This window comes from Cryptotermes secundus, unplaced genomic scaffold (assembly GCF_002891405.2).
Source record: "Cryptotermes secundus unplaced genomic scaffold, Csec_1.0 scaffold769, whole genome shotgun sequence".
Taxonomy (NCBI): domain Eukaryota; kingdom Metazoa; phylum Arthropoda; class Insecta; order Blattodea; family Kalotermitidae; genus Cryptotermes; species Cryptotermes secundus.
The window spans coordinates 456,865-478,597 of NW_019720575.1; the positions used below are offsets into that span (position 1 = coordinate 456,865).

The 21,733-nt window shown below is 41.3% G+C and overlaps 1 protein-coding gene across 2 annotated transcripts in view; it reads left to right on the plus strand.

Annotated features, from left to right (window-relative positions):
* LOC111869650 (nephrin) overlaps positions 1-21,733 on the plus strand; it is a 641,862-nt gene that overhangs the window by 436,069 nt on the left and 184,060 nt on the right. The window contains exon 1 of one of the 2 annotated variants that reach the window (XM_023861328.2): positions 17,906-18,241. The exons of the other annotated variant lie outside the window; for it this stretch is intronic. The gene's annotated coding sequence lies outside the window, so the exon portion shown is untranslated. Of the gene's footprint in view, positions 1-17,905; positions 18,242-21,733 lie in introns of those variants that run through there. 2 annotated transcript variants of the gene reach the window in all.

Sequence of the window (21,733 nt, forward strand, 5' to 3'; positions counted from 1 at the left end):
GTGGCCAAGATCCAAGAAAGAGCTGTAGAGCCATAGGTAGGTGGGTAGATATTTTGGTGGGCAGGTGAGTCATTTTCTATGTGAGATTTCAGGTTCTCACGAGGATCACCGTGAAGAAGGACTATCTTCAGGGTTGTGACAACTTGTACTCCGCTAGAAGTTTACTATCAGTGGAGGGGAAAGTACTGGATACTTCATCAGGGTCGAAGTTTATGCTGAGCAAACAAAGAAGCAAGCGACAAGCTACACAGCGTCACATCCAAGAAGATAATAATTTTCAGTATTGTTTACGGTACTTGTGACGACACTGGTATGAACCGTCCTTCCGGTATGCTGTCTGTTGAACGACTCGCCATGAGCATGTTGGCCGAGAGAGCTGTGTAACTTTGTCACACACTGCCTTGCAGTAAGGCCGCATGGCCCGTGTGACCCAGTATTGCTAATCCCAGGCTCACAACGAAAATACCGAAGCATCCTCGCATATCCCTTGAGCCCCCACAGGCCACTACAAAACCCAGCCTCTTCTGCATAGTTGATATGGAAAATCTATTTCAGAATATTAGAGTACTCATTAAAATCATGTTAATTTACACCGTGTTCATTACCTTAATGCATACTGGAATACTTGTCATAAACATCGTCCTCCGTGTTAATTATGCGAATTAAATTTACCTTCGGCTTCATTTTACAGGCGTATGTTTAAAATATTTCTTTTTAAATATTCACATGCTGTCAATATATAAAGAAACATACCGATATGCTGCCTGCATTTTTATTATTTATATGGGCCCGGTATTTTAACCGTAACTAAATTATAATAATATTAACATCTCACTAACCCTTTATCAAATGAAGAGGTTTGTTCCTATCTGAAATTCTCGTAACGAGACACGTGGGCTGGGCGTCAGACAAGTGGAAGAACGTACATAAATCTGAAAATAAATGAACGCATGAGAAATTGTACCAAAATGATTAGTCTGTATACAGGCTTTTCTTTTTCCTTGGCACTACAGCCCCAATGGGCCTAGGCCTACCTCCATGAACTTCTCCGTTCACTTCGGTTTTTCTAGATCATACACATTCGGCAGGACTCCGTGGGCGGGTGACCAGCTCGTCGCAAGGCCTCTACCTGTACACAAACACAGAAAAACGCACACACACAAACTAAACATCCATGCCCTGAGTGGGATTCGAACCCACGATCCCGGTTTCCAAGCGAGCGAAGACAGTACATGCGTTAGACCGCTCTACTACCGTGACCGGCGTATGCAGGCTTACTATCTCCTATTAGATTACACGGTATGATAAACTTAGAATTAATTAAATGAATTCAGATTTCCTGCGATGAATTAATTAAATACCACTCCATGAAAACATATGGGGGAGTGGAGGTAGAAAACTACGATTCTTGTCTTTGGTACTATATGTAAGTGAGTGGTCAGCTTCACGGCCCTGCTGCTTAACCCCCAAGAAAGGAGCCACCCTTACCCATTGATCGTGAGTCTGGGTGAGCTCCAGAGTCTGTCTGGATGCTGCGGAGAAGAGAAAAATCATACTTCTGCCGAGAATCGAACCTCAGACTTTGAGACGGTAGCCCACAGCTCCACCGATTGCGGTACGGTGATCTGGAAGAGCAGAATATGGAAGAACATCATAGAATGTCTTTTGCTACCATAAACACGTATGAAGTACTAGAACCCGATCAGGTACCTGAATTTCCTCAGGTATGTACGAGTGGCTGTTATTGGATTTATTCAGCTTCCCCGGCTTTTCAGCTCTCCATTTCACACAGTTTCTAACCTCCACGGGGTCAGGTGTCAGGCTGCATCTTTTCGTAACTCAAAAGAAACAATATGAATGTTTACCGCTATCGCAGTAGCGTGGTTGCTTGAGGCACTATGCTACAAGCTGGATGGTCGCGGTTTCGATTCCCGATGAGGTCACTGGATTTTTAAATTAACCTAATTTTTCCAGCTGCACTGTGGCCTTTGGGTCGACTCAGCCTCTAACAGAAATGAGTACCAGGAATCTTCCTGGGGTTAAAAGGCTGTCGGCGCGTAAGGCTGACAAACTCTCCGCCATCTGTGAGCCAACAGCTCTCCACGGCTTGTTGCAGGGATAGCTTTACCTTTTTACCGCTGTGAAAATCTCAGATAATATATATATATTCTCTCATGTTGTCAGAGACAATTGGGTGTTTTGTTTTGAATCATGCATGGTATATGGTGCGCCTATCATATTATTTGTAACTTATGTGTTTAATGACGATGACAATGACCTAGCATCAGTTTTTTCTGATAATGGTGAAGAATGAATTGAAAATCATTTGTAAAGACGCGAGCGTGGTTTAATTGAAGTTATTGACCCACTATTCAGCTGCAGAAACTGAGAAAAGCATAAGAAATCCTCAGTCAAGATAGTTGGTATCTTGATCAAGATTCTAATGTTCTGTGCTCCGAATAAAGAGAGGAGCAGACTTGCTCTGTTGAAAAGGACGAATTTTGAAAATAACAGATAATTCCACTGTTCCATTACATTAGTGTTGCACAAAATTACGCAGAATAGATTTGTGTTTCCTGCACTGATCCTGCCGGCCTTTCAGAGAAGTGCGATTAGCCCCAACCTGGCGCTAAAGTGATCACCCTCTAGGATTATGGCCGGCGCCTTTCTACCAGGCACGGCTTTCAGCTTGCGAGATGGGGGAGAAGGGTTTTAATGTAAAGGAAAGCTTTTAGAGGCAGTGTGGTCAACCAGAAGCTTTCATTCACCCCACCCCCCTCCATTTTCCTTAGCTTCAGTTAACAACCTTTATCCTGCTGGCACTGTGAAAGAAAGCAGTGTCTGTAGCACGATAGCAATCTACTGCATGCAATATGGCGTCCTGCCTAGTCTAAAGCTACAGTAGTTGAAGAAAATATGTTACTGGCTAGCAATTTGATTGAAAACGTAATTAGAGTAATGTTTGAAAAGGAATTGAATTAAAATGTAATCCAAAGCAGTCTGAAGTTTATGTCTCACAACTTGTAAATTGTATCTGACACGCGAGGTCTCTGGAAGTTGGCTTCTTCTGTGGTATAATCATGACTGTAGAGGTCCAAGTAAGTTGTCATACTGAGGCTTTATTGATCTAAGCCTTCCGGTCGCACTATGGCCCCGGAGGCGACTCAGCTTCTAACAGAAATGACTGCCAGGAATCTTTCTGGGGGTTAAGGGTGGCCGGAGCGTAAGACTGACAAACTCACCGTCATGTGTGAGTCGCTTTTTTAGGAAATGTGGTAGCCTAGACGTCTCACAACACTATGGGCCTCCACGGTCTGCTACAGAGATAGCTTATAGCTTTACTGAATCTATATTGCATTTATTAATGTAATTACAACAGTTATACCCTTGGTTGTTTTGCTGTTTATAGATAAGAATCGAAATATGTTTTCCACAGTGGATTACTTAGAGCAGCCGTGTCAATCATGCGGCCCCCATAGCCAAAAAGTGCGGCCCCTCAACTTTTAGAGCTAATTGATATTAAAATCAATATTAAAATTTTAGTAGAAATATTTTTTTAAACACAATTTTCCAGCAGACCAGAAGACAAGAAGTCTCACGCAGACATACATTCGCAGGCTGCAGGAAATTCAGTGTTTTGCTATTTCTAACATAATTTCTTGTGTAATCTCCGTTTTTACATATTGAAAAGCTGTTTGATACTTGTCAGAAATGGCACTCTCTTGCTTTTTAAAACTGTAAGATATGTGACTTTAGGTAATTATATTGAAATTATTCCTAAATAATAAATATAATTAAATTTCCTTGTATCAAAATCTAATGTATATTTCTATTTTGAAGTGCGGCCGTGGACTATTATTTATAGGGCTGAGGTGGCCCTCTGTAAAAGTTGAGTTTGACATGCCTGACTTAGAGTATTTAAAGTATTCCTATCAAACTGCGTATTCAAAATGCTCACGCCTTCTGTAGGAGTTGCTAGCGTGTTGTCCTTTGCGCTGCTGGGTTAACAAACAGAGAAGCGTGTAGCTAGCCGTAACATAGCTCGGGCGGCTATTGACAGGGCTCTCACTGCAGCAGTCCGAGTTCATTTCCAGGACAGTTCATGTGGTGTTTGTGGCGGACAAAGTAGCACTGATGTATATTTTTCTCCGAGTATTTCGGTTTTCTGTGCCAGTTCTCATTCCTCCAGCTGCTCAATATATCTCATCTCTTATCCAGGGCTGTTACAACAGACCATTTACAGTGTAAGTAAAAAGGGACACAGTCTCACGCCATAATAATAATGATGATGATCATCATCATCAGTAATCTGTCAGACGACAGGTCCACAGTCTCTTCCAAAACAATTTCTCCACTTAATGCGATCTAGAGCTTTCGCCTTCAAATGACAGTATCCTCTTCTGTCCCCAAGGTCATCCAGCATCTTCTTACGTTTTCTTCTTCTTCTTCTTGTCACTTCTATCCGGCCCTCTATCTTTCCTTCAATAACTTCTTTTAGAAGGCAGTTTCTGCGTAAAACATGACCATCCAGTTAGCCTTCCGTTTTCTTATTTCGTGTAGGATATTCCTCTGCTCACTGACTCTAATTAACACTTCTTCATTTCTCACATAATCGGTCCCACTGATCTTCTCCATCCTTCTCCAACTCCACATTTCGAAACTTTCCAGATGTTTCTGATCTGCTGCCCTAAGTGACCATGTTTCAGCCCCATACAGAGCTATGCTGATGATGATAATGGAAATAAAATAAGTTTATAATTTTTTTCTTCGCTGGCTCTACAACTACCTCTGATTTTCAATTTCATGATCATTTTACTGAGGTAGGACTCCTTGGACGGATGATCAGTTCGCCGCAAGGCCTGTACCTAAACACAGCACAACGCAAAGTCAGAATAAACACATTGACATACCAAACATCCATGATTTGTGTGGGATTCGAACCCATGATCTCTAAAGACCTATAAAGAAGTAAACTGCTAGGGGTAAGGACCGGTGCTTAAAATCTTCTGATGCCAACCACAGCACACGTCCCATTGCCGTAAATCACCATGACAACTGAATATCGAATTCACCATATCTGATGCGCCAGTGCGCCAGTGGAGTTGACTTTTAATCTGCACATGCAGTGGAACTTCACGACCGGTCTGATCTACAAAGAAAAGAATAACTAAGGTGTGGAAGAAATTACGTAGCAAGGAGCTTAATAACTTCTTCTCTTCACCAAATATTATTAGAGTGATGTACTCATCGAGGATGAGTAGGACGGAGCTTGTAGCTCTCGCGAATATGATGAGATGTGAATACAGAATTCTTAGTCTCAAAACATGAAGGTGAGAGGACATTAAGGAGATATAGTGGGTTGTAGGGAAATAATACAGAAATAATATTGGAAAATACGGCGTGGGATTGTAGACTGGATTCATCTGGCTCTAGATGGGGACAAATGGTAGGTTCTTTGCTCTATGGTAGTGAACTTTTGGTTTTCATGAAGGACGAGATATTTCTTCAATAACTAAGTGACCAACAGCTTCTGAAGAAAGACTTTGACAGACTATCATATTATAAAATTCTGTTATTGGTAGTATCCAAAGACTCAGCGCCTGTAATACTAAGTCCGCCATTTAAGAGCACCGTTAGCCGGTTCTGTCCACTGCCTGGCTTCCTCACAACCAATTTCCGTAAATTTATCTCCGTGTTATATCCCGATGCCCTCGGCATTAGGTGACCACTATCTAAGAGGTCTCCCCACTGAAATTGTTTATGCATTTCTTGTCTCACCCATTCGAATAATTTTTAATGCATTCTAATCTTCTAATATATATGTAGTGACATTCAGAATTACTATTATTTCGGAATTTATCCATCGTCCGGTATTCTAAAAGCTAGAAATCGCAGCGTTTTGGGAACTAGGTCCTCAGCTGAGGGGAGAGACATCTACTCTGTTGGGTCCCTTAAAAAAAGAGCTAACCTCAATCATTGGACCTAGGGGACCCAACAAAGTATGTGTCTCCCCCAAACCTGAGGATGGAAACATATCCAGTTTCCGAAGCGTTGTGTTTTCTAGCTCTTAGAATTCCGGACGATGGACAAAGTCCGAGAACCCAGTGATTCTGAGCGTTATACACCATCGTCAGAACTCTTTATAACCTACTTGTAGTGACATATTTTCCTGACAGAGCCCATGCTTTTTACTGTATCTTCATTGGTATTTTTCCGGGAGAGCATGATATATAGAGGGAGGGCAGGAGAGAGGGAGGATGTAGCTGAAAGCTGCGGACAAACTTTGGGCACGAGTTTCACATACCAAAAGACGAAAACTTGTCCATAACAACATGTATCCAAAAACACTCATGCTGTAAGTTAGCGCTGACAGAACAGTGTACATTAATGATGGTGTTCAGGCACATTTCAGCCACGCTGTGCGAAATGTTCTCAGTAATAGCTATCATGACCGATGGATGTGTAATTGAGGACCTACTCCATGATCTCCAGGCTCGCCACATTTGAATCCTATGGACTTTTGCCTGCGAGAACGCCTTAAACTTCTTGTGTATGCAGCTCCTGTTGACAACGAAGAGGCACATCACCCTCGCACTGTGGATGCCTGTCAGATTATCCGTAACTACCCCGGTATCTTTGAACGGATGCGGTGGTCCATGATGAGACGTGTCGAGGCGTGCATTGAAATTTTACAGAGGGCATTTTGAGAACTTGTTATAAATGTACTCTTTCAGTTGCGACTCACAAATTAAATGCTTCCAGACACATATTGTTATGGACATTTTTTCTTTTTTCGGTACCTGGAACTCGTACCCAAAGTCCGTCCGCAACTTTCAGATACATCCTATATAGTGAATATAATTAATAACGTTTTTACTCAAGGAATTGTTTGGTGTCATAATCTTAATGTCTTGCTACTGAGCAATATGTATGTCTATGAGCCCAGTGGAATCCATTTTGTGTTTAGTTCTGGTGACTGAACAGAACACTAGCGGCCTGTATTGGCCTCCTCAACTAGTCAGTTGCAGTACTCACGTTCCCTTTCACTGTCAGATACATGCCTAATCTGCTAGTTTATTTGTAACTTCGGAGTGGTGCTCACACTCCTACAAACACCCACACACCCACAGGGAAGAACCTGCAGAATGTGCCCCACACAGAGACACATGCATTGGTGACAACCGCTTCATGAAGTGGTAGATGCCGCTGGGAGGAACGCGATGGCAGAAACCGAACCATAACACTACAACGGTTATAGGCATCAGAGTATGGAGAATTGACATTACCAGGAAGTAGACAGGTTAAGCTCTGAGTACTGTACTTGGGCGTGAGTTTAAACTGCTCATTGTATGTATGGTACTGAATAACAGAACTGGTTAAATTCGCTATGGCCCTACGGTCATCCAAAATTCATATACAAAATTATGGTATTCTGGAAAACGGTTTTCTAATGATAATGATTTAATTTCAGTTATTTAATCACAGAGGCCGGGTTAGCTCAGTATGTATAGTACAAGCAAAGGACTATAATGTCAGGGTTTGATTCCTGGCAAATGCAAAGGATTTTCTTCTATCCAACAACTTTAGGGCGAGATCGGGGCCCACCAACCGCCCTAACCACTGAGTATAGTGGATTTTTTCCCCGGGTGTAAAAAGCCAGTCATGTGAAATTGAGTACTCCTCATCTTGTGCCGAGGTTAAGAACTCGTGGAGCTATGCCCCCAGTCCCCATAGGTTTTCATGGCGTGATGCTTAACTAAGGACAAGGAAAACTTTTTTCTAGCTTCATCCTCCCATCTATGTACATGTCTCAAAATTGATATTTTGCTAAGTTGTTCCTGTGCTTAACTAATTAAGCACTATGCCATGAAGGCGTATGGAGGAGTGAATGTATAGATCCATATTTTCTTGACCTCGACAATAGCTGGAGGTGAGTGGTCAGCTTCATGCCCCCACTATACCTACTGAGCTATCCCAGCTCCTCAGATGGTAGTGCCATCTATTATAAGGTGTAGCAGTTCTTTACTTTCAATTCCTCTTTTATGACCTTTGTAAAATCTGTCATTTTATGCTAGCGAACTTTTGCTAAAATAAATAACGAAAAGCCAATAAATGAAACAAACTTCTTCCCTGAAGTTCATATCGAATTCTGAAGTACACCATGATTAAGAAAAATTGCCGTTATTGATTCTATGATGGGGTAGGGGACTCGAAGGAAACTTTGTCTTACTTTCTTTTGTTTCAAGCGGTCCCTTCTCACGAGATGTGCAAGTGTTTCGTTGGTTCTGCCAGGCCCATAAGTGTGGAGGGGGGGGGGGAGGAAATGAAAGAGCGGATGTGAGGCAAAAAGCGTAATGAAAATACCATATGAACGCTTCGAAGTGATGCTACCAGGGAAAGCATGCACCAACAATTTTGGCTAAGAAACGTTAGCTAACCGATTTGCTTTACCTGAACGAAACTGTTGCGATAAAATATTTTAGAACGACAATAACAAATACAAATTTGATCCAGGAAGAAATTTAGAGGAGCCTGAACTCGGGTAATGCTTGCTACAATTTAGTCCAGAACCTTCTGACTTCTCGTCTGCTCTCTAAAAATATAAAAATTAGATTATATACAACTTTAATTTTGCCTGTGGTTCTGTATGGGCTTGAATCTTGGGTTTTGACATTAAGGTAGGAACATAGATTGACGGTGTTTGAGAACAGGCTGCTGTGGAGAATATTTGGACCGAAGAGAGATAAAGTGACTGGAGGTTGGAGAAAACTGCATAATGAGGAGCTTCATATCTTGTACTCTTCTCCAAGTATAATTAGAATGATCAAGTCAAGGAGGATGAGGTGGGCATGGAATGTAGCACGAATGGGGAGAAGATGAATGAATATAGGATATTGGTGAGAAAGCCAGAAGGAAATGGACCACTAGGAAGGCCATGACGAAGGTGGGTGGGTAATATTAAAATGGATCTTAGAGAGATAGGATGGGATGGTATGGATTGGATTGATCTGATTTAGGATTAGGACCAGTGGAGGGCTCTTGTGAACACGGTAATGTACCTTTGGTTTACATAAAATGCTGGGAAAATTCTTGAATAGCTGCAGAATTGGCGGCTTCTCAAGAAGGGCTCAGCTTCTTGAAGAGGATTTTTTCACTAGATTTGCCATATGGGCTGCACTATTTTCGGTTCCATTGGTTTTCATCTCGTTTTACTGATCAGATGGCTGTTACTTTCACTGATGTTGCGTCACTGTGTATGTTGCGTTTGATGTTGAGCTAATGCTCCGGTTTTCCAGTTTCCCTTCTCGAATGTGGTGAAGCGTAAACCAGACGAATGGCTGGGGACCACGCGATAAATAAATTATTTGTAAATAATTCATTCATACTCTATCTCTTTTACTGGCGAATTTAAGGCAGTATATCCGCCTACGTTATATGAAGAGTGGCCAAGCGCAGAGGGGAATTTCTGTGCACATTGAAGTCTCTCACTTCGAATGAGAAGGAGAGATGTATGAGAAATTTTTCAGTCGAAAGGAAACTCTCTTTATGCCTCACTTATCATACTTGCAAATAAGAAAAGAGTTTTGGCACCAACTTCTATCGGTCTCTCGTGGAGCAAGTACGTACTTAAGACTTGAGAGGCAATACAATTTTATTCAATTTTTCGGTGTCCTGAAGATGTAGAGTATCATAACTTTAAAAATTAATAATTACACAGGTTAAAATAGTAGAGTTTTAAATTTAATAACCTCGAAATGATGTTTGTTTATGAATTATGTTGAAAGGAATTACAAGTAGTAATATTACGACTGAGCCGGTCACGGTAGCCGAGCGGTCTAGGGCATGTACTGTCTTCGCTCGCTCGGAAGCCGGGATCGTGGGTTCGGATCTGTTTCCTGTGAGGTACGAACTGAATTCTTATAGATTATTCTTATACACTGCCGGTCACGGTAGCCGAGCGGTCTGAGGAATGTACTGTCTTTGCTCGCTTGGAAACCGGGATCGTGGGTTCGAATCCCACTCATGGCATGGATGTTTACTTTGTGTGTGTGCGTTCTTCTGTGTTTGTGTACAGGTAGAGGCCTTGTGACTAGCTGATCACCCGCCCAAGGAGTCCTACCGAATGTGTAAGATCTAGAAAAACTGAACAGAGAAGTTCATGGAGGTAGGCCTAGGCCCACTGGGGCTGTAGTGCCAAGGGAAAAAACTATTACGGCTGAGGCAGAGAAGAAATAACAGTTTGTAAGACACAAATCCGTCTTTATTGAAGGCATCCTGTTGCGTGATCAAACTAAACTGTCATGTTCCGTCTAACGCAACACAAAGAACGTATAACATTCAATCTGTTTTATTAAAATCACATGTTTCGACCATTTATCTGGTCATCATCAGGTGAATACAAATGCTTAACAACTGCTCTATTGAACTGCAATTACTTTACCTCTCATATGGGTCCATATTTACAATGATATCTGTTTGGTGACAGTATTGACAGAAGTAAAATCTACACAGAAAATGAAGTTGGTGTGTGGATTAAGTGAAATTGAACAACCTTGGAATGAACTAGGGTGAACGAGTCTGGAGCTACAAGGGTATGTTCCCTTATTCAGCTTGTTGCTGGGTGCTGGGCAGCGAAAGTGATAGCGTGTGACCCTTAAGAATGGACTGATGGATGTTTGGTAGCCTAACTAGGCTATGGTCTTTACCCTTGAACTGTGTAGCGTAGCTAGTCTTTGAAATACAACGTTAATGATAAAGAAACAGATATAGTTTCATAAGATTCAAAGTATGAAGCTTAAAACCAAATGTAAAAATAAATTTACGTTTTAAGTAGGAAAGAGACCACTAGGAAGACCAAAACGTAGGTGGGTGGATAACATTAAATAGATCTTAGAGTAATGGGATGGATTGGATTGATCTGGCTCAGGATATGGACCAGTGGAGACTGTTGTGAACACGGTAATGAATCTTCGGGTTCAATAAAATGCTGGGAAGTTCTTGACTAGCTGTACATTTGGCGGTTTATCAAGAAGGGCTCAGCTCCATGAGTGATGGTGACTGTTTAAGTAGTTCATTCGAAGGACATATGTGTGACTAAGTAAAGTATTCATGCTCCTGGGCAATATGTGTAACTAGTCATATGATGGCACTTGCATAGCATGACTATGGATGAAGGAAATATGATTCTTTCAATTCTTCTTATTAAGAGAGTCATCTTTGTGTAACTTGGCATGGGTAAAAGTAAAGCCATCCCTGTAACGGGCCGTGGAGGCCCATAGGGTTGTGAGACTTCGAGCCTCCCACAATTTCTAGACAGTCGGTTCACGGATAGCGGTAAGGTCAGCCTTACGCCCCGGCCGCCCTTTACTCCCAGGAAGATTCCTGGTAATCATTTCTGTTAGAGGCTAAGTCGACCCCAGGGCCATAGTGCGGCTGGAAGGATTAGGTAAATTGAAAAGAATCCAGTGATTTCATCTGGAATCGAACCCGCGACCTTCCGGCTTGTAGCATAGTGCCTCATCCAAAAACGCTACCGCGCGCCCCACTTTGGTGTGTGTATGTATATGAGGTTTGTTGTTTTCTATTGTTGAAGGCATGAGAAGATTGGATTATGAATAAACAATGATATTTAATAACTCATTTCCACAGAACTACAAATTACAGTATACCTAACACGTAAATATTTTGCACCCGTAAAAATGCCGTTACAAATAGTGTGTGCTTTACTTCCTTCTGTGGAGCTTTTCCTCTTATGGTTTTGTACAATTTCAGTTTTGTAATGATGTGTTAAGTAATTGTAATTCTAAGTTTTATTAAATCTCATATGTTTAAAGTTCATCATGTTGCAATCGCAACCTCTGCGTTTGCTGTTCTACGAACAGAATTGTCCGATGAATCACCGGATTTTACTCCAATAATAATATAAACATCGAATGCACCCACAGCAAAATACATCTCGGTCATTGATTCGGCCCCAGTACCCAAAATAAACCAACGGAGGTTAATCCAATTTATATCCGTACCTACCAAGCCGAGAGAGAAAAAAATCTCGTTGGAACACAAATCCAAAATATGCAATTAAATAAAAAACTTCAATTAATGAAAGCCGACTGTTGATACAGCTGCCATGGCTATCACAAACAAGGGACTAGGGTGCAAACTAATTGTACTCTGTTTTCAATTCATTCATTTTCTATATTATTTTCTATGCTTGCGACTATACCATCAGTAATTCAGTGGCGCGTGTGCATTCATCTTTGTAACAGTGTGCTGACAAAGTATCAGCCAGAAGGGCAGATGTGGGTTTTCATAAACGTTTAATAGATACCATCTATAGTGATTGGTTTCGAACACGTTGTTTAAAATAAACGCTTTTCTGCTGGGCTAATGGTGTCAGTTGTAGATCAAGTGAAAATTAAAATCCATGTACTTAATTTGCTAACAGCGCTATTCCCGTTATTTCTGAATTTACGGTCTATCGATAATGAAGCATCTGTGCCAGCGAGAATTTCGTCACAAAATTATGTCACTTTTAAACAACAGCAATAACCGTAAACAGAGGAGACATTGACATCAAGTAGACAATGAACTGTGCAGTAACTTATATGACATTTCTAAAGATAATAATATGTAGGATTTTATAATTTGGGGCAGAAATATTTCCAGCTGTTCGTATAACCTCCGACATACATAATGATATATGTCAGCTAATCAGAGACGTGAAAATAGCAAATACTAATCTCATTGTGGCTTTTTTAATATGAACATGAAGTGCCACTAGGAAAGCCTGTGAATGGAAGGATACAAATCTTACCGGAAAATGCTATGTCGAAATTAAATTGGAGGGGTAGCAAATCCTCCCAAACAAAGGATACCCCAACGGAGATAGAGATGCTTCTACTGCCCATATGTCTATCTGCTATTTCCGATATTAAAGTGAGACATTTTACAACGTAGCTATTGTGTTCTGGGTAACATGATATGCTGAAAAGTACGTACGGATTCACGAAATAATATTCTTGACCTTGTAAATAATAAATGTTTAGATTTGTAGTGTAATATTTCATGACTTTTTAAATTCTAACTTTACGTAATTTGTAATTAAATAACATATATTTACTTTAAAGCATACAGACCTGAGTAATTTTCGTGGCGTGTCAGTGACCAGTGACACACGCACGAACGCTGAAGCATGTGCATATGGGAACCTCACACACATGTCGCCAACATCCATTTCAAGATTATTCTACCCGGGTCTGGTGAAGTGGGATTTGTGGTGGACAAAGTGGCGCTGGGGCAGGTTTTCTCCGAGTACATCGGTTTCCCCTGCCAATCTTCATTCCACCAATTGCTCTACAGTCACCCTCACCTATCATCTGGGGCTGGTACAATAGGCCAGAAGTGGCCGCAGTACAAGGGACTTAGTCCCACCCTACTAGCAGTAAAAGAAAAAATCAAATCTATCCCTGTAACAGACCGTGGAGGCCCATAGGATTGTGAGATGTTGAGGTTCCCATAAGGGGCGAAATAAAATGCGGTTACATTTACGACTCGGAGTAACGGATTTAACTGCGTTACTGGATGGAGAACCGAGATGACTCAGTCGATATAGCGACGGGCTGGAGGCTAGATAGCCGGGGTTCAATTCTCGGCAGTGGCAAGAGAATTTTCTCTACTCCACAGCGTCCATACTGACTCTACCCCACCAAACCTCCTATCCATGGGGGCCAGCGGCTCTTTCCCCAAGGTAAAGCGACCGGAGCGTGAATCTGAGCAGTCACTTTTATGTAGTGCCGAGGTAGAGCTACAGCTGCACTCACCCATGTCTGTAGAGCAGTGTGCTTAGTTATTTAAGTTCTTGGAGAACTTTGCCTTTTTTGTCTTGGTACCGAATCGTTTGCAGTGAGATTATCGTCACCATTTCCGAAATTGATCACGAATCACGGTTTGAGAAATTTACCCTGAAGCACATTTACTTTTTGACTTGAACGCATCGCTGAAGGCCGATTTGTTCTTTGGTGTCCAGTCAACGCTCCAATAAGACATGATCGCAATTCACTTTGAGTTTCTCCTTCCGTTCCATGAATACATTTAAATTATTCTATGTACATATGTTTAGGGACCCTTTCTTTGCGATAAATAGCCATTTAACGAGACACTGTTTATGGTCAAGTTTGCTCTGTAGAAAGCAGCTTCCATCCATACAATAAATCCATTCCACAACATGGTGACACTCTTTCTCTATTATTTTTATTTAATGCGGTTTCTAGTGGATTCTCATTATGTCCTTTCCCCAGTCACTAATTGCAGTTTAACGAGGCAACGTTTTTAATGTTCATTAAGCTACATGTTCCATCTCCTCAACTCTCTCTCTGAATTTCCCATTGCGCGAGCGCAACAAGCTTCCACGTACTGTCCGCAGTCGTCCCTGTCTTTGCATGTTTGACTCTCCTCTGTATTCATTACACTTTTCTTCCTGCTTTCATTAAACAAGTTGGAAAAATGAAGGAAAGAAGCCACACCGAGGTCCCTGGGTTCTGTATGGCAGTTCGTTTAAAGGAACTAAAATTGAAAATTTTAATTATAGTAGTCTTGATGATATCACAGCACCATAATTACATATTAGAGGTGTCTCCACAAATTATGTTAATTTCTTCATCGTATCGTCAGAAAAGTAACTAATGAATGTATTTATTAAGCCTAGCGTTAACGTAATAGGAATGCATATAGGATATTGGTGGGAAAGCCAGAAGGAAAGAGACCACTGGGAAGACGTAGAAGGGTGTAAAATATAAAAATGGATCTTAGAGAGACAGGATAGGATGGTATGGATTGGATTGATCTGACTCAGGATAGGGACCACTGGAGGGCTCTTGTGAACACGGTAATGAGCCTTCGGGTTCCATAAAATACTGGGAAATTCTTGAGTACCTGCAGAATTGGCGGCTCCTCCAGGAGGGCTCAGCTCCATGAGTAAGTAAGTAAGTAAGCGTTAACGTAATAGTTTGTCAGTTAACGTAAGGATACTGAAATATCTTAAACTTACAAGGAGAATCGCGGTGATGATAGAAGCCCACTCCAAACGCTATGTACTCGTACGTGAATAAACCTGATTGCTAGACGTCTGACCTAAACATATTGGGTGCATCCCATCACCAGATTTTATATATATATTCGTTAAGATTGTAAGTTGTAAGTTATAAATTATATTAATAAATTATATATTAGTATATTATATTTTATATTAATATGTAAATTATATTAATTTTATAAATTTTCATATTAATGTTAACTACAATTTTTCCTTTGATTTTTGAGACTGGCTAATTTTCAGCTTGTTACATTTAAAATACATGGAAGTTTATCGTAGATTCCTCGATTTTTGCTGCGGAATTTCTGTGTGTTCATTCAGCATGAAATTGTTTTATTCCTGCAGGATAATCATTGACAGAATGGCAGTGCGCCTTTCATACAGATATTCATGAAGGCATATAAACTGCAGTTTAAATTTCATTCACTTGAGCATACTTCCGTCATAGACCTCAGTATATTCTTGTCCTTAATGCTTTGATCTTTTTATTGGCTATTTTGCTATAGTTTTCTCCAATAGAACATTTTATACATATCCATAATATCTTATGATTTTTATACGTACCGTTTTCTATTAACCTTGTCAGAAATTGCGATATTTATATTTGCCAATATTCATACACTGGAGGAAATTTAATTGTTGAAGTGAAAGAATTATTAAGAATGCATCCCGCAGTACACTGTGCAGGTTAACTCAGCAGTAATATCGAAATTATATTTGAAGAGCACCCGTTCAGTTCTCAGTCTGGCACCGCGTCCGATATTCTGGCCGTTTCACCCACCCCTCTAGGATGGTGATTTCCAAAATGAGTCCCGTGACTCCCCAAGGAGCCGCGCAGCTCTCTTCCGAGGCTTCCATAAATGAAAATGATCTTTTTGTTTTTATTGCCAGTGGGGTGGGACTAAGTCCCTTGTACTGCGGCCACTTCTGGCCTATTGTACCAGCCCCAGATGATAGGTGAGGGTGATTGTGGAGCAACTGGTGGAATGAAGATTGGCAGGGGAAACCGAAGTACTCGGAGGAAACCTGGCTCAGAGCCACTTTGTCCACCACAAATCCCGCTTGACCGGACCCGGGATCGAACCCGGGCCGACGCTTTGGGAAGCCAGCGACTAACCGCTTGAGCTATGGCGCGGCCCAAAATGATCTATATAAATCACAAGAAACGGTCGCATTTAATTACAGACGTACAGTGTAACTGAAAAATATATTATATATATGCTTACGGTACATTTTAATTGAACTTTTAAACACAGGGATACTACAAATGATTCATTCCATTTCAAAACACTATACTTTCCAAAATATCACACATACAAATATGATTGATACATGTAAAGAACCGCGATCTCACCGAGTTTGCACCTAATGCACCAGTTGGCAGCATGCATGCATTGCCTCACAAAATGGCGACGAAGCTGGAAAAGAGTTTCTGTGTGTTGGAATATGCGAGATGTTCGTCTGTTACTGCAGTGCAGCGTGCATTCAGAGCAGAGCACAGAAAAGAACCGCCATGTAAACAGAGCATTCTGCGGTGGTATTGGCAGTTTAAGGATACTGGTTGTCTGTGTAAATGGAAAAGCACGGGGCGGCCAATATAGTGTTTTGACATGGAATGAATCATTTGTAGTAACCGTATATTATGTATGTTTTTAAGTATTTTTTATAGGACGGAGGGCCTCAGGTATTTTTATTCACATCAGGGGTCCCTCAGATAAATCTTACCCCACGGTTGTCTGCTCGCCATACGCATTCATTTTGCTATACCATTTCACTCTGAGTGACCTTAAGAATTTGTGTCAGTGGTTAACCCCATCAATCAGTATTACTGTTACTGATACCAAGGAAGAATGTTAACGACATAGAATCGAACCTCATCACTTCTACCACGGTTTGTTGAAATAATTGCATATTGTACATTATGGTCTGATATTTTACAGGAACAATTAACAGAGGAACCTAGTGTCCTGTACAAACAGGTTCCCCAATTCGCTAATTTAAATTATGAATCATGCAACGTAGAACGAGACAGATATTACTTATGTAAACATGGCCTCCTGTATCTAAACATCCTCCCATGGTCTCTATCTTATCTGCTTATTTATGGGTCTACAGCCGTTGTGGACCTTGACCGCTTTCTCATTTTCTTAATCTACATACAGTCGGTAGGACTTTGGGCAGGGGATCAACCATCGCAAGGCTGCTACCTACACAAGACAACACAAACAGACATCCATTCCTCGAGTGGGATTCAAACACACGATCCCAGCGTTCGAGCGGGAGAAGACTGTCATGCCTTATACCGCGCGGCAGGGCCACGCCATAGCTCAAGCGGTTAGTCGCTGGCTTCCCACCGCGGCGGCCCGGGTTCCATCCCGGGTCTGGTCAAGTGGGATTTGTGGTGGACAAAGTGGCGCTGGGGCAGGTGTTCTCCGAGTACTTCGGTTTCCCCTGCCAATGGACTTAGTCCCACCCCACTAGCAATAAAAAAAAAATAGACCGCGCTGCCGGACACTGTTATCCGCATCTTCTTAACTTCTTTTACGAAAAACAGTCTGTACTTTATAGATAAATAACATTTCTAGGCACATAATATTCTCAGTAAATTAGTTGTGCCTAATTGTAAGATTCAGTTGTCGAACGAAATGCTTCAGAGCACATAAAGAAGCAAATTAAACTGTGATATCAGAGTCACCGTACACGCCGTAGCTGGAATCAGTATTTCATTGCTGCAGTTGGTATTGACGGTTTGAATGAGCAGTGGGAACTTTGGTCTTTCCCTTTATCGCGTCACTCGTATCAAGAATTTTCCGATGAACGCAGTTTACCTACATACTGACAAGAACTTGTCTAGTCCAGTTCGAGGGTCGCAGTGACATAGACTTCCGGACATTTGCCTCCAGAATTGTGTGCCGAATTTCAGAGTTAACTTTGCCTTATCGAGCTTCAGTGTATTCAATGTTTTTTTAGTTGTGTTTCCTGGTAGTATGGCGAAAACGAACATAAAGAAGAAGGGTAAACTGCTTTCCGACTTCATTATGTCCCCGTATTGTTTGGATTTGGTGTGTGCTGTAGTGCAGTTCTTTGTATGGGTCTGTGTAATGGCGTTTTGTGCAACTTTATAATCGTCTTCAGTATGGTTTTCAGTATGTAAGTAGAAGTGCAAAATGTTCACCTTATATTAGACTTAAGATTTAGTTGTAGTTTTTAAGGAATGTCTGATTTCTTATATCATATTTTCCGCCTTTCGACTGCATTCGCTCAGTCTATGTTGAGTTACTGGTCTGTTGTCATGCTTTTGTGATCCATGTGCTTAACTAGTTCTTGTAGGCCATACGCCGAGTCTGTTTCTAACGGTGATGTTTGTTTTGCTTCTTGTTCCTTGTATATTTTATTATCATGTAAATCGATTGTACAGGCATAACAAAGAAAAGTGAAATGAAGTGAATTCCATCATTGCAAAATTTCAACTATATGTTAGACATTAAATTTGTCCGAAGTGTGGATAAACAATGTATATAACCGACGGTACTTCAATTCATATTACACGGCATATAATCTCAGTTTGCGTTTATATGAACTGTAATTTATATAATTAAAACACGAAGTTCGGGGAAGAAGTAATCACCCATTCTCCTTTGATACGACATGGAGCTCATAGAAAACGACGTGTCCAACAATTCTTATATTGTTGTTTGTATTCATTGCCGCGGGAACATCTTTATCGAGCCGTTACCTAGAAGCAATGGAGCGATACAGATACGTAGAGACTGAGGGGTGGTGATATAGATACCAAGTTAGGCCGCGCCGCCATAGCTCAAGCTGTTAGTCGCTGGCTTCCCACCGCGGCGGCCCGGGTTCGATCCCGGGTCTGGTCAAGCGGGATTTGTGGTAGACGAAGTGGCGCTGGGGCAGGTTTTGTCCGAGTACTTCGGTTTCCCCTGCCAATCATTCCACCAATTGCTCCACAATCACCCTCACCTATCATCTGGGGCTGGTACAATAGGCCAGAAGTGGCCGCAGTACAAGGGACTTAGTCCCACCTCACTAGCATTAAAAATAGATACCAAGTTTCATAATGATTGGGTCAGGCATTAAGAAGTTGACAAGAGGGATGCACAGACAGTAAGATGACACTATAAGCCTACTTTTGTTTTCTTTTTCTAAATGGGAAAGTAGGCTAAAAATATTAGGTGAAGTTGTTAAATCCAAAAAGCATTAAAATGTTCCATCTTGATTTAATATTAAATTTAACTCTTTTTTTTATCGAACCCATGTGCCGCGAAACATTAAAAATGTGGTTCGAAATCAGTCCTTGTCGTTCTTCCTCCTAAGCCTTTACTTTGTTCTGGCAAAATGCAGCCATAAAGTCTGCACTCTTCAGTTCTCTTTCAGCATTATCTCCATGTCATCAAAATTCCGTGAGCCATTAGAATTAATAACCGGTTCCAGCTCACTCATATACATTCACACAAATGTTGCCACACATAGATCATTTAAATATTTTAATGCGAATTTCAGTGAAACTGAAGTAGCTCAGCAACTACAGGCCCAAATTAATGAAATCTTTCATATATCGTAGTTGCTGGTTCCGGGTCAGGGCTTGTTTTATTTTTAATTAAAACGCCAGTGATACAGTGTAGTTAATTGGAGCCTCCCAGCAGTATGAAACTGTGGCGTGCCTGATATCCAAAATTGCAATCACGTGTTAATCTGTGTTCATTGTAGTAGAGGCGGCTGTGTCCCCGCTGTTGCCACACTGCAGGCTGTTCTCGGTGTGCGTGAAGGCAGTCGACATTTGTGGAATAGTGTTGCGATCCCCAAACGCACTCCAAACAATAATAGCACTCCACCATGTTGATTTCTCTTTGTGGGCAACAAAATTGTTACTACATTTTTTTCCAGTAGAGAGCTATTTTAACAGTACCACCTCATTCACTGACTGAGTACTAGCTTGAGTTTGGAGTTCCGTCCTGGAAAGGACTGGCTTACCCTTGGGTAAAGCTCCTGGAGCTTCAAGCTGACTACTCACCTTCTCATTGCTATCGAGGTGAAGAAAGAACTGATGTTTACTTCCATTCTGTAATATGTCTTCGTGGCCTTAGGTTGGGGCTTAAATTTCACTATTATTAACGTACTCCAAGTATAAATTATATAAAGGAAATTTAAGACAACTACATCTGGAAGAACGCCTCATTCTTCCTACTGCATCACTTTGTAGTGTACAGTGCCTTTATAACCCCTGCTACTCGGTTTCCTTGCTGCTTTGCCCCACATCGCGTTGCATTACTGGGTATTTCAAGTCAGAGAAATCGAAATTACGAAGTAACTGCTATATGTAATGGTTTAGTGCAGGAGTTCGTTCCCTGTTCTACAGACAGCTCACGTGATCCGTACAGAAAGTTATTTCGGTCCAGTACATTTGCCTCGTCATAGGGAAGAATTGGTCTCTTGTGGCAGCTACGACAACGATAGAAGACAATATTCGCTCTAATAAAGTAGTACATTAAGTTAAACCAAGCAACATTCGTTAGTTTGTTAGTAACTGGTACAATATAATTCCTATCCTGTGGGTAATGGGGTCGATTTTCCAAAGTATGAAGCTACCGGGGCGCATATACGGCCACTCACCTCCACTCAGTGCCGAGGTCAAGAATGGTGGAGTCATACCTCCACTCCCCCAAATATCTTCATGGCATAGTGCTGAATTAATGGAGCTCAGGGATAACTTTGCAGGACACCGAGCAGAAGAACTGTTTACTCGTTCATATCTTCTGTCTTCTCTGCTTGCCAACATACCATTCATGTCCTCCTCCAAAGGAACCATGTTCCCTCGTAACACCCGATCCATGGATTTTTATTTAATTATTTTCCACATGAGGAACCAGTGAACGGATCTATGCGTGTTGCAGCAATATTTTTAGAGCTTGTTGGTTAGAACACTACTTAATCCATGTTCTCGTATGTATATACGTTATATTGTAAATACATGAAAACGTGGGCAGGGTAGTGTTCCAACAAGCAAAGAAAGTGCTGCACAAGGAAGACGTATTGCCACGTGTGGGGGGGGGGGATACGCTTGACGAAAATGACGGGTTCTAGACCGGATGATTGGATTTATTAGCACTTCGGTTACAAGTTTTCTTAATTACAATTAATACAGCGCTATCGCTATTTCTACATTTTATAATTCTCCATTGCACACGCACTAGGATTTTCAGTTTCCACTAGTCGTTTCCTAGCAACGGATCTAATCACAGAAACTAGTAAGTTTTAGGTTTTCACGGCGATGACAATGAAGAAAGTTGTCTTCTGGGTTTAGGCACCGTGTATTCTTCGTTTTGGCCGACGTTTCGGAGGAACATAGCGCCTCCATCTTCACAGCTACTGCTATCCGCAGCTATTCAACTGCTCTGAAGATGGAGGCGCTATGTTCCTCCGAAACGTCGGCCAAAACGAAGAATACACGGTGCCTAAACCCAGAAGACAACTTTCTTCATTGTCATCGCCGTGAAAACCTAAAACTTACTAGTTTCTGTGATTAGATCCGTTGCTAGGAAACGACTAGTGGAAACTGAAAATCCTAGTGCGTGTGCAATGGAGAATTATAAAATGTAGAAATAGCGATAGCGCTGTATTAAT